Here is a 12,850-nt window from a genome sequence, read left to right on the forward strand (position 1 = left end):
TAAACATTTTAAGGGTACTCCAAATAGTATGAAAGCAGCTTGCGTGCTTCAATTTAATAAAATAATTTAACATTAAAGCCTCATCTAATTTATTACATATGTTTTAACCCTTTCAGGGAATGAGTAAAGGGCCTTATGTACCCCTGTAGTCATTCCCGGAAAGGGTTAAGGAAATCTTTTATAAATGCCTAAGTAAAATCGCGGCAAATCGTTTATAAAAGTTTTTTTAAGCCTTTTAAACTCAAACTTTAAAACGCTTGTAAAATGGCATAAAAACGTATAGAAAAGTGGTAGGAACTTTTATATGCGTTTTTAAAGCCGTCCATGTAGTCCCAGCCTTAGCTACGTACACACTTCCAATTATTATCGTTGGTAAACGAACAACGAACGATCCTGCACGATATCTGCGAACGATCGTATAGCACCGATCCTGTACATACAGATAACGACACGATCGTTCGTAGATATTGTACACACAATAGATACGATCGTTTGAACGATACAGGAAGTTACGTGCACCACAGGAACGTTCGTTCATCACGCATGCTCAGACCATGGACGATCAATGAACGATCGTACACATGAACGATGGTCAACGATCGTCGTCCAATCCGATCCGCCGGTCGTTCATTTCCAACGACTTTCCTCGTTCGTCGGCGTCGTTGGTTACTTTTTTTACGAACGATTTTTGCCCAATCGATCATTCGTCGTTTGTTCGTCGTTCATTTCCAACGATAAAAATTGGAAGTGTGTACGCAGCTTAAGTGCTCCTTCTGAAAGATCTGATGCCTGTTGCAATTAGGACTCATTGCCATTTCCCTGGGTGGTCAGTAGATGGCGCTACCCTGCTAGAGATAAACTGCCCTTAGCATTAGGTTTAGCAATCCAGGTGTCTAATTAGAAGGTCCTGGAGCTTCTCATCAACAGTCTGGCTTCCCTCTGACTTAGCAGGCAGATATCAGATTTGGCAGTTGGTAATATTTAATAGCTATTTACTGGAATACTTTTATGCTAACCTGGAGACCATTACACATTGTAATTCCCAAACATGATGTTTTTATTTGGTCATAAAGGGTTCATAACACATGTGGCTTATCCAATAATTACCAAGCTGATATATTTGGGCTTCTCCTATGAGGGGGTAAAGATTTACATTTGCAGTGCATTATGTTTAAAGTGACTATATGCTTGTCTGTTTGCTGAAGATTTGCCATGTCATTGAGTACCAGTGTTTTTTTTGCACTGGTGCACTGGTTGATGGGTGCACCACCAGGCTTCACAGAGTTATAATAATATAATAATAATAAGAAATATGCAGACGATATCGAAGAGGATCCATCCCCTTTGCACTTCGAGTTAATAGTATGCTTTGACAAGGGGGTAATAAATAAGATAAGGCTTCCCCTTGACACTGTCATGTCGAATGCAGGACATTTTTAGTAGGATGAGGCTGGAAAACTATGGCTGGCAAGAGGCAAAGAGAAGCAGATTCAATAGGTCAATCATATAGTGAGGTAAAAGCCCTCATATAGTGAGTTAAAACTAATGTAAGTATTGTAACGTATGAAGGCAGTTGTTCATGTAATATATTATGTTAAATATACATAATATGTAATATATTGAATTCCTCTGGAAACAATTTTTATATCTCTATAAAACCATGGTTAGTCAAATGATCACATTCGAAAGTACACAGTTGTGTCATGGTACCACCTCATTCCATCTATGCTGTGTCAACAAAGGGTGTAGTGTACGTGGCAAATATAACCTCAATACTTCCCAATGACCTCAGTGTGAGAAAGAGAAGATCCTGCTCTAAATTAACCATTTAGCTGGTGTTACCTGTAGACTTGCATGGAGAAACATTTGTTTCAAAATATGGGGCATGCTATGCTTGTTAATGTAGATCTTGTAAATAAATTGGGAAAATATGATGTAATAGCACTGCAAGCAATGTGAAAAAAACCTAATTGCAAAGCAATGTTTTAAATCATTTCTTGTTATAAGTGAACTGCCATCTTCTCTTTCGCTGGTTGTCATTCTGATGCTTTTGCTTTGGTATTGTAATGCAGAACAAGTAAGTGATACGAGATTTGGACTTTTCATTTTTTTGCATGCTGGTCTGTGACTCAATGGCATTAAATCTACGTGTGTAACATTTTCAGGAGGCAGCCCCCATCACAACAAGTAAACTTGAACCAAGTAAAGCTGCTGCATTGTGGTAATTCATGTGTGGGGTGTGCAGTAATGCAGAATAATTGGTGCATTGCAATTCCATCTCATTTTGATGCATTTCAGACTTCAGAAAACCATTGAATTAGAGTTGCTATTCCTCAGATCTGCTATGTCACAAGCAGATTGCAGAAAAAAAACATAAAAAAGGTTTTGCCCAAAAACAATTTAAGTGTACCCAAATTCTAGTTTAGTCTGTCTGAGTTTTAGTTTTTGATTGTATGGGAAGGGTGAAAAAAAAAGGTGGGGTGCTAAAAAGAAGGGGAGTACTAGTTTCTAGTTGGGGGGGCAGATAGTTTTCTGCAGGGGTGAAGTCGTAAAAAAAAGAAGTGGGGGCATGGTAAACGTGCCCGCCCCACTACACCGCTGCCTATGTGTCACGCAATGGGGAAGAAACTTTCCCCAGAGTGACGTTGTGATACCAGAACGCGACCACTCTCCGATTGCAGGTCTGAGCCTGTAATGGGAGAGTGGGTGGGTTGTGTTCAGGGAGACAACCGCCCTGAGCATGCAATGCCATACGAGAGACATGGTCCGTGGCTCTGGCCGGTGCTCCCCCAAGCCGGCTTCTCCTGACTTCACGGGGGCCGACCATCAAAGATTCTTTTCCAATTCTTTGCAAAACAAGAGTGAGCATGCATGCTCATTTCCGAAAAAAGTGAGGGCACAGTGTTCCAACCCGTGCCCACCCCACTACACCACTGATTTTCTGTGGTCCAATATAACCAGTATTCAGGTGATGACAATTTGGACCAGTTCATTCATGACCAACTCAAATTATTCCAGTTTCTAAGTGCAGATATTGGTTGCATACTACTGTAAACCTGGCCAACAAGGTGATTTTTTTTTGATTTTGGAGAGATTTCCTATTCATTCTTTGTCTCTGGGAAAAGTAGTAGAAGAGAGAAAAGAGAAAAGTGGTAAATCTGTGCTGGAAAAATAGTTCCATGTACTTGTGTTCTTCTCCACACCCTATTTCAGTGAAAATTAATTTAAGGAGCATGAAAAAATGATTTTTTTCCTTTTGGAGAATACACAGCGCATTTATACACCATATCCTGTACACTTATTAACTATTGCAAATATCCTGGAACTGTTGCAGATTTCTACTTTGTTGTTGGAGAGTTGGTTTGGAAAAAGAAGCAAAACAGCTGTAAGTAAACCTGTGGTTACCAATGGAGGGCAAAGCTACTTGTTTTCTTTAATGCAGACCTCCCTAGCAGTACATACTAACAATCATTTTTCCTGTGGGTAAGCTCAGCATCCAGGAGTGAATAAACAAAGCCCTGTTTAAGCACCCAGTCAGAGTGTACACCAGACTAAGGATTGTCCCTTTCTCAATGTGACAGAACATCGCTTAAGTAGCTATAATGAGAAGTAGGTAAGTAAAAGGAGAATAAATATGTGCTAGACTAGTGATAACTTATGTTACTGATAGTTTCTGCTCTTTCTCGTCCTGCTCCTCTTCATTAGGTCTCCTCCCTCTACCTCCTGGTGCGGTGGACACTCTTCATAAAAGTGTCACTCCCCACTAAAGCCTCCACGTTTGTAAGCCAAAGGATCCTCTTATTTATTCCTACTTCTACTGGTTCAAATCCAGCATGGCATCTAACATGAAATGTGCCTCCTACATAGGCATTTATATGCAATAGGCATCCTTAATGAGTCAGGGAAACTGTCTTTCTGCAATGGCGCATCAAATAGCTACCAGTTTCTTTTGCACGCACAGGTGGTCCAGCATATGTAATGTTAAATTCCAACTGATGGTCATCTCATTGATCATTTTATGGAATAGGAGACAATACAGTTTCTGCAAATGCAATTTGTTTTGCAATGTAGGATTTATGGAAGTGAGCACAGACCCTTCTGGCCAAAACATTCTGCAAGCCAGGGTAGTGCTTTGGAAATGTTTTCAACACCAAACTGAGTATACGTGCAAAGTAGGGGATGTAAAAGAATTTGCCTAGGCACAGCCCATATATTGATCATTATAAACAGCAAGAAAAAACAGCCATACAGGGGATACCCTTAGGCTCCATGACCTGAAGCTCTCAGGACTGTATCTGAGGTATTTGTTGCTTCAATGGGCAGAGACCTGCAACCTTTTTGAGAAGCCCTGCCTTGCAAAAACTCCTTACCACCTTGGTCCTCATCTCTCTTCCAAAACACGATCATAATCCTTGTGTGATCCTGACACAGAATATGCCAAAATGTTGCCACCAAGTGCTGCTTAATTAGCTTCTGTTTTATAAACCCTGTTTTTCAGTAATAAACTACTACCACCACCTGCAGCAGCAGTTATGAGTGTTTTGTAGGAAGCAGAGGTACCCATGCTCCAGGGTATTGTATCATTTCACTGTCTTTATTTCCTTGCTGTGACTCACATAGTAGGTCTGATTTCAAAAGCTCTCCAAAACTGGAGAAGATACACATTCCTTGGTGAACCTGGTCGATCCAGAAACCTGGAATAGATCTGGTCCATGATTTAAAACATTTTCAAATGACTTTTAAGTAATCCATTCCAGGTTTGCTGGATCACCCAGGTTCTCCCAAGACAGATTATATACCACTTGCTACCTTGTGAAATGTATAATGGCACCTCTTTCTGTCAGCTACCACTGTGGTAGTGGTGGTGGTGGTGGTGTGCTTGGTAGTGGTGCTGCGGGTGTCCTCCCTCTTGCTTCTACTCTTAAGCTGCGTACACACTTCCAATTTTTATCGTTCAAAATGAACGACGAACGAACGACGAACGATCGATTGGGCAAAAATCGTTCGTAAAAAAAGTAACCAACGACGCCGACGAACGAGGAAAGTCGTTGGAAATGAACGACCGGACCGGTGGATCGGATTGGACGACGATCGTTGACCATCGTTCGTGTGTACGATCGTTCATTGATCGTCCATGGTCTGAGCATGCGTGATGAACGAACGTTCCTGTGGTGCACGTAACTTCCTGTATCGTTCAAACGATCGCATCTATTGTGTGTACAATATCTACGAACGATCGTGTCGTTATCTGTATGTACAGGATCGGTACTATATATATAAGGATCGTGAAAGATCCTTTCCAACGACAAAAATTGGCAGTGTGTACGCAGCTTAACTCTTGGTCTTTTGAGCACTATCTATTGTATGCTAAGTTTCAAAGGGACATATCAGCCAAATATTTGCTCTCTAATCACATTACTTTTTGTATGTATATTTACCTAAAACAACCTGAATTTGAATGCTGCTGGATACCTTTCCTTCTTGCAGAATTTTGTTAAGACTATACGTATAGCGGGAGAAACCCCATATTTTTTCCTTGATCCCAGGTTTGATACTTTGTTTGGGAAGTCAACTATATCATAATCAAAGCTGAACTCTTACCATAATGTTTTTTTTTTGCCTGCCCCAGAGCCAAGTTAGGGAATGAATATATATGTATATAACTCCTGGTCTTTTGAACACTACCTCCTGTATTCTAAGGGTCACATCACCCAGGTATTTACTCTAATCACATCATTTGTGTTATAATTTCCCCAGACAGACTGTTGACTCTGGAACTCTGTTGCCTCAAATTGGCAGTATCCTTTGGTAACTTTATCAGTTATGGTTTCTTTCTATAGATAAATGATAATTCGGTGAATTTTGTCATCACATGTGCTGGCTCTCGCCTCCTTACACCCCTGGAGAGGTGCCCCACACAAAACTTAAAAAAAACTTTCAGCACAGTAATAATTTGAAACAGCTGATCATTTGTTTTTGATTTAGGTTTAAACGTCATTGTTTTAGGTCAATGACCCTGCTAGTTATTTTTGACTATGTATTGTGAAGAGGTGTTAACTGAGCCTTAGCGCATGAAGGTTTTTACCAAATGATTTTATGGATTATTATTAAAAGACTTTGAAATATTTTACATACCACAACCTGAAAGTCTCTTAGAGCCACCAAAGAATGTTCAATGCAATTAGTGATGTAGACAACAACCTATCTTGTTTAATAATCACTTACACAGACTATGTCCCCTAATATATTTTTTAATTTTTACAACTGATATCCGCACAGAAGCCCTTCTTGCATTGTATGACTTGAATTTGGAGACAATGGGTAAAAGCCTTTACCTACGGGCAATCACCACCTGTATCCCTTTCTGTATGAATGGCACATTGGGGCTTGATTTCTACCCTACAGGACATGACGGCATTCCAGCAATATTATTTCTGCCTCCAAATTAAAAGCTCCCTTCCTGGTAAAAGAAGTATTGTTTGCTATAAAATCAATACCTTTGGGGCAATTCCCTGGCCCCAATGGATTTACTTGTTTCTATAAACTCCATGCCACTAATACTGTGCCCTTTTTGATGCAGATTTTTTTCCTCAGTATCCCCTACCTCTCCTAGCTTAAAGTCTGCAGTCCCACATCACCCTACTCCCTCCTTTTGGGTCAAATTTTATGCAATAAATTCCCACAGACTGGGTGGGGGTAAATGGAGCATTGTCCAGCTCTTTTGGATTTCTGACACAAGACAGGGATGACCCTGCTGTCTCTTTTATACACTAGTTATGGATCACTTGGAGGTGACACTGTGCTAATTCTGATATCTGAGGAGTGCAGGTGAAGAGACAACAGTATTATTATTATTAATATTATTATTAATATTGTTATTACTAATAAACATCCCCCAAGTAGTCGGAGGGAGGGGGGCAATGAGTACAAATATTGAGTGACAAATGGGGGGAGGCAGGCTCTGGTCCCTGAGATTTAGGCGTTTGATAGCAGCTCATCCTGCAGCACTAAGCTGCCAAAACTGACTATCCACACAGATATCTTAATGCCAGTTTACATAAAGCCATAATGCTTGAATATAGGTAAGTAACTCCCAATGATATGATAAAATACCTTTTAGTGAGAACTGAGAATTTGTCACAATTTAAACTAAACTAAACTTTAAACCCTTTTACCTGGGTGTCTCTGCAACCTCTGAATGACTTCAGAAGCATAATGTCCTTTATCATAGTATGCAGACATGTAAGTTTTTCTTTACATAAACCTAACTTAACACAAAACCCAATAATTTGAACAATATTTCATGCCATACAAACTATGACCTACATCTATTTTTTTTTATTACTTTTCATATATTATGAAAATGTGATGTACTATGAAACTCCTGTTGAAGAATTGAATTATATATTGAGCATATTTATGGAATATTGGATTCTGATAAGTACTATTTTGTGACCTGGTTTATGTCACTGCTACCCCTGAGGAGGCCAGATTTAGGCAAAATTCTTCACGATTCACTAAAATGCGTCACGATGACAGGGATTACCTACTGGATATATCTAGAATATTAAAACATACTATAGTCCTTATGATGATTTAGCAGTAAATGTCTAATGTCAAGTTAGCCAAATTTCACTTGATTTATTGATTGAGTTCTTTTGTTACCTATCACTTATAAACAAGTTTTTGTTATAAGTACATTTCTCTTGCATGATAAAAAGCCCTCTGTCTTTTAATTATAATGCACTATATAAAGCTAGGGCTGGCATATTAATCATTCTGTCGCACATAATGGTAGAGAAAAACTCCCAAATAAATATATAGTCAAACCCTCTGTATGGTGGAGGAAGATGCCATCCCGTGGAAAGGGGCAAGCTGCACTAATGACACCCCTTGTAAGTTTCAGCCAGTAGAACACTACAGTAAAAAAAAAGAAATACATTACTACCACATAAAGGAGAGGTATTCTAAGGCTGCTTTAATATGCTAGAGACAAAGGCTGTTTATTGGACTATATTATTATTATTATTATTAAACAGGATTTATATAGCGCCAACATATTACGCAGCGCTGTACATTAAATAGGGTATATGTGATAGGAATTCCAGCACTTTAGCATTCATTTTAAGCCTAGCATCATGTAGTGCATTACTACCTGATTGCGCCATTTCTGTTTTCCTTGCCACAACATCATCCCTTAAAAAAAATCACAAACACCACAAAGACAGCATTCGTGAACAATTAGATTGTACTAATGGACAGGACAGCAAACTGGAGGTGTTTTTTTTTATAAACAAGAATGAATGATGTAAAGCCATGGTAAATATTGGCTATGAAGAAATACAGACCTCAAAGGTGTTTTTTTCTGTTTACCAGTAATTAGGAGATGCAGGTAGGAGACAGAATATAAAATATAAACCTCTCCCCCCCAAAAACCTAAGGCCATCAAAGATTACCAGGCAGCCCTATCCCACAGGGGGTCAATGCTATTACAAAAGGTGGAAATATAATCTGAGTATCCACTGATGGTATCAACAGGTAATACAACTTTTTTTCCAGCTAGAAAACAGAAATTGCTGTTGTAAGACTTACAAGAGCAGTTGTCAATGCATCAAAGTATTGAGCAGCAAAAATATTTACACAAGGCTGTTTTTTTTGGACTGGAAGAACTAGGTGATTGCCTAAGAATCCAGGTTCATTGGAAAGCAATGGTCCTCACACTCTTGCCTTGAGCCCTGGGTACTGAGGCCACTGCCACCCGCCATGTTAACTGTGTCTGTACAGCTTTTGGCTTGCAAATGTGTAAAAGCAGCAGCCAGAGTAGTTGCCTCATTCAAATGAGTGTGTGTGTGGGAGCAGTTGAGATGTGTATAGGGGGTTTAGTTTAACCTCAGTTCCTGTCGACCTCATCCAGCTAGCAGGGTTACAGACCTTCAATAGAGATTATTGCTGGATCAGATAAATGTCATTTCAAAGCACGCCTTTTGTTTAAAAGATGATAATCGTTGCCCCCCAAAGTTGTACATATTCATATATAACCTGTTTTTTAAATTGTTAACCTGTAAACCAAATAAGTAAATGTCTGAGAAATAGTATTCTACATTGCAAAAAAAAAAATGTTGATTAAACAGATTCCCTAGTAATGAGTCAGATATTTCATGGGAAAATCTGTTTATTTACTCTCTATTGCAGTTCCTTCTAAATGAGTTAGTGAATAAGCACTATTTGTCATTGCTTCTGATTTACCTCTAATTAACCTTAAATTGGCTTTCTGGCTGTACCACATTCATTATTCAAAGAGAAACTTTTACTAAAATATAAACTGTTTCAGCTGGAAGAAAAGCTGGAACTGAAATTACAGTGAAAGTTATCCAAGCTCCCTCCAGATGTTACATGTTGGCCAGCCTTTCATTCACCATACCTTACAACTTTAGTACTTAAAAAAAGGACAAGGGAAAGATGACATGCAAAGTATGCAGCCCTAATTGGCTAAGGAGCATAGTTATTTAGTGTTTAAGCGGATGCAAAATTTGGACCTGTCCCCCATCACAACTCTGTAGCGCATCTACTAAGCACAGCTCAGATCCCTCAATGAGCGCCCCCCCCCCCCCCTTCAACCAGTTCCCCTCAATGGCAAACCCCAGTGCAGACCTCCCTCAGTAACAGATCCATTCAGTGCAGAGGACTCCTTGTTGCAGACCCCCCTCAGTGCAAGCTCCCACTCATTGACACACCTAACGCTGATTGACCCCATCACTGCAGATCGCCCTCAGTGCAGACCACCCTTACTGCAGACCACTACGTAGTTATTCGTCAGAACCAACCGAGGAGGCTAGTAGTAGAAAGATTTGCTTTCCCAGCTGTTGTTTTGCAAGTGACACCCAAAATCAGCTGGGGTATGCCTGGTTGCATCAGCAGGTTTTTTGCTGGCTGGAAAAAATGTGTAATAATTTGCAGAGGTGTCCATAGTTCTGCCAATGACCAGTATGCTACCAAATTGTTGAATTTTACAAACCAGCCAGCCACTCCTCCTCAGCCCAGCAGTTCTTAGCAGACAGGTATAGGCAAGTTTCAGGTCCTGTCAAACCCTATGCTAAAGGAAGGTTCCCAAATTGCACACTGTAGAATCTAAATGCTTCACAACTTTGATTGTGTCAATCCACAATTTAGCCACACCATGACATGTTTCTCTTCCTGGTGGAACTAAAGCTGCGTACACACTTCCAATTTTTATCGTTGGAAATGAACGACGAACGATCGATTGGGCAATAATCGTTCGTAAAAAAAGTAACCAACGACGCCGATGAACGAGAATAGTCGCTGGAAATGAACGACCGGACCGGCGGATCGGATTGGACGACGATCGTTTACCATCTATCGTGTGTACGGTCGTTCATTGATCGTCCATGGTCTGAGCATGCGTGATGAAGGAACGTTCGTTCACTTCCTGTGGTGCACGTCACTTCCTGTATCATTCAAACGATCGCATCTATTGTGTGTACAATATCTGCGAACGATCGTGTCGTTATCTGCATGTACAGGATCGGTGCTATACGATCGTTCGCCGATATCGTGCAGGATCGTTCGTCGTTCATTTACCAACGATAATTATTGGAAGTGTGTACGTAGCTTTAGTCATAGAGGGACATGGCTTTATTGTGGATTTAGAGTCTTGTCAATGATGGGTATCACATTGGTTAGCTCAGGGGTGTCAAACTCAAATACACAAAGGGCCAAAATAAAAACTTAGACAAAGTCGCCAACCTTGAAATTTATTGAAAAAATTGAGGATGTTTTTCCTTCCTTTTAGATATAAACCCTTTTCATATGAAAACAAAGAGGTTTTGCTTTACATTCAATCTTGAACAAGCCTAAATTAGAGGGAGAGGCATAAAAAAATCTTATGTCTCTTTCTCTATTTGTAGCCTTCCGAGTTAAATTTCAATGGTAACCTTTTTGCACAGGCTAACAATAATATTAACAATATTCTTCTATGAAAATCTAACCATTCAAGTCCATGCCTTGGAGTAGCAAGGAAAAGTACAGCTGAGGGGGAGTGCTGGAAATGGCGAGATAAATCTTATGAGTGGACCCCCCCACGAAAAATCCTTCATTGAAATAGCACTACTACTAAAATTCCCGGCATCATTTGCGTCTATAAAACAGTCCAATGCGGGGCTATGCAAAGGCAGAGAGCCCGCTGGTCTATAGATGCGAGTGATGCTGGGAAATGTAGTAGCAGCGCTATTTGAATGCAGCGACGGGCCAGCTGCAGTTCATATTTAGGATTCCTTTGGGGGTCCCCGGGCCAGAGTTTGACACCCCTGGGTTAGCTAATCTGGTGGCCAGAGTTTGACACCTGTCATGGTTCAGCAGGCTACTGTACCTGTCATTGTTCTGTGTTGTAAAGTCCAATCAGAACTTTGTTCTGTCTAGAACTGGAATTTACTGAGCCATCCAATTGTCACTTTTCAGTATCTTGTTCATTCCTGGTATAGTAAAGACACAGAAACAGTATTTGATTGGAAGTGCTAGGCTATATCTTTATTGATCATAATTCATCAATTTAAGTAAACTGTAACAGCAAGTAATCAGAACATAAGATGTTACCTGTGAATCCTTAGAGAAAATTTCCACCCAACTGTATTGTCTACTTTCCCAGAAGCATTAAAAAGCAAAATGTTTAGAATACTTCACTATATAAACCAAAATACTATATTGGCAGCTATTTAGAACTTAATTAGCTGAGTCTTAATGCACATTGCTTCAATGAATATATGCAGAGATACCTCGTCTCCTTTGGATTTATAGTGCTTACTCTGGAAACCAATGATATCTTTTAATCGCAAGTTCACACTGATGACGAAGTTGAAGTGCAGTTATTATTATTATTGTTGTTATTATTATTATTATTATTATTATTAATAAACAGGATTTATATAGTGTCAACTTAATATGCAGCGCTGTACATTAAATTGGGGTTGCAAATGACAGACAAATACAGACCCTGCCCCGAAGAGCTTACAATCTAGGAGGTGGGGGAAGTCTCACACAATAGAAGGGGAGATATTGAGTGATGGGAAATAGTGATAAGATAGACATAAGCAGTTACTGCTTCTTCACTGCATATAACCACAGCCCCAAGATGGGCACTTCCAGCAGCACCCCACTTACAGCCCTCATAGAGAATGAAAAGGGGTGGTTAACAACCACACAACAACCTGACATCAAAACCTTTACAACACCTGGTAATTTTGAATAAGCATGGCAGTTAAGGCTGTACACCAGCAGAAAATAATTGTTATGGTACATTCCTCCCATATAGATGGTTCATAGTGTCTGGTGAAAAAATATTTTCAATGCAGTTACTTTAATTGAATTTTTATATAAAACAATGTTTCATGAGATCTATACCAATATAGAATGTATGCTTAACCTTTCTGCAAGCCAGAATAACATTTATCAAAATCAAAACAACTTTCCCATCTAAATACTGTCATGTTACAAATCATAGCTAGAAGACATGCTGAATTAATTAGAAAACCCAGCAAGACAACATTCATCTACCTTCCTCCAACAGCTCTGGTAAAAGCTCTGACAGCCTTCTAAATCAAGTGTCATGTTGATGTGATAGGATGAAAACACAGATATACAATGTTTTATTCATTTAGAATATGGAAAGCTGGCTTCATTTTGAATCTTACAGATATGTGTATCATTTTACCTTCATATAAACTGCTGAAATTGTGTTAAAAGTAGTTTTAAGGTACAAAACACATACATAAAATGTGTTAAAACAGATAATTGTATGGTCATGTCTTGTTTTTACTCCTGGACAGCAGACATGCAA

General features: G+C 39.5%; 1 protein-coding gene across 1 annotated transcript in view; it reads left to right on the top strand.

Moving 5' to 3' along the window:
* Positions 1–923: 923 nt before the first annotated feature.
* The window catches only part of ACLY (ATP citrate lyase), a 68,570-nt gene continuing 56,643 nt past the window's right edge, over positions 924–12,850 (top strand). The window contains exon 1 of the mRNA XM_072404066.1: positions 924–974. The gene's annotated coding sequence lies outside the window, so the exon portion shown is untranslated. The remainder of the gene's footprint in view (positions 975–12,850) is intronic.

This window comes from Pyxicephalus adspersus, chromosome 3 (assembly GCF_032062135.1).
Source record: "Pyxicephalus adspersus chromosome 3, UCB_Pads_2.0, whole genome shotgun sequence".
In the NCBI taxonomy this organism is placed as follows: domain Eukaryota; kingdom Metazoa; phylum Chordata; class Amphibia; order Anura; family Pyxicephalidae; genus Pyxicephalus; species Pyxicephalus adspersus.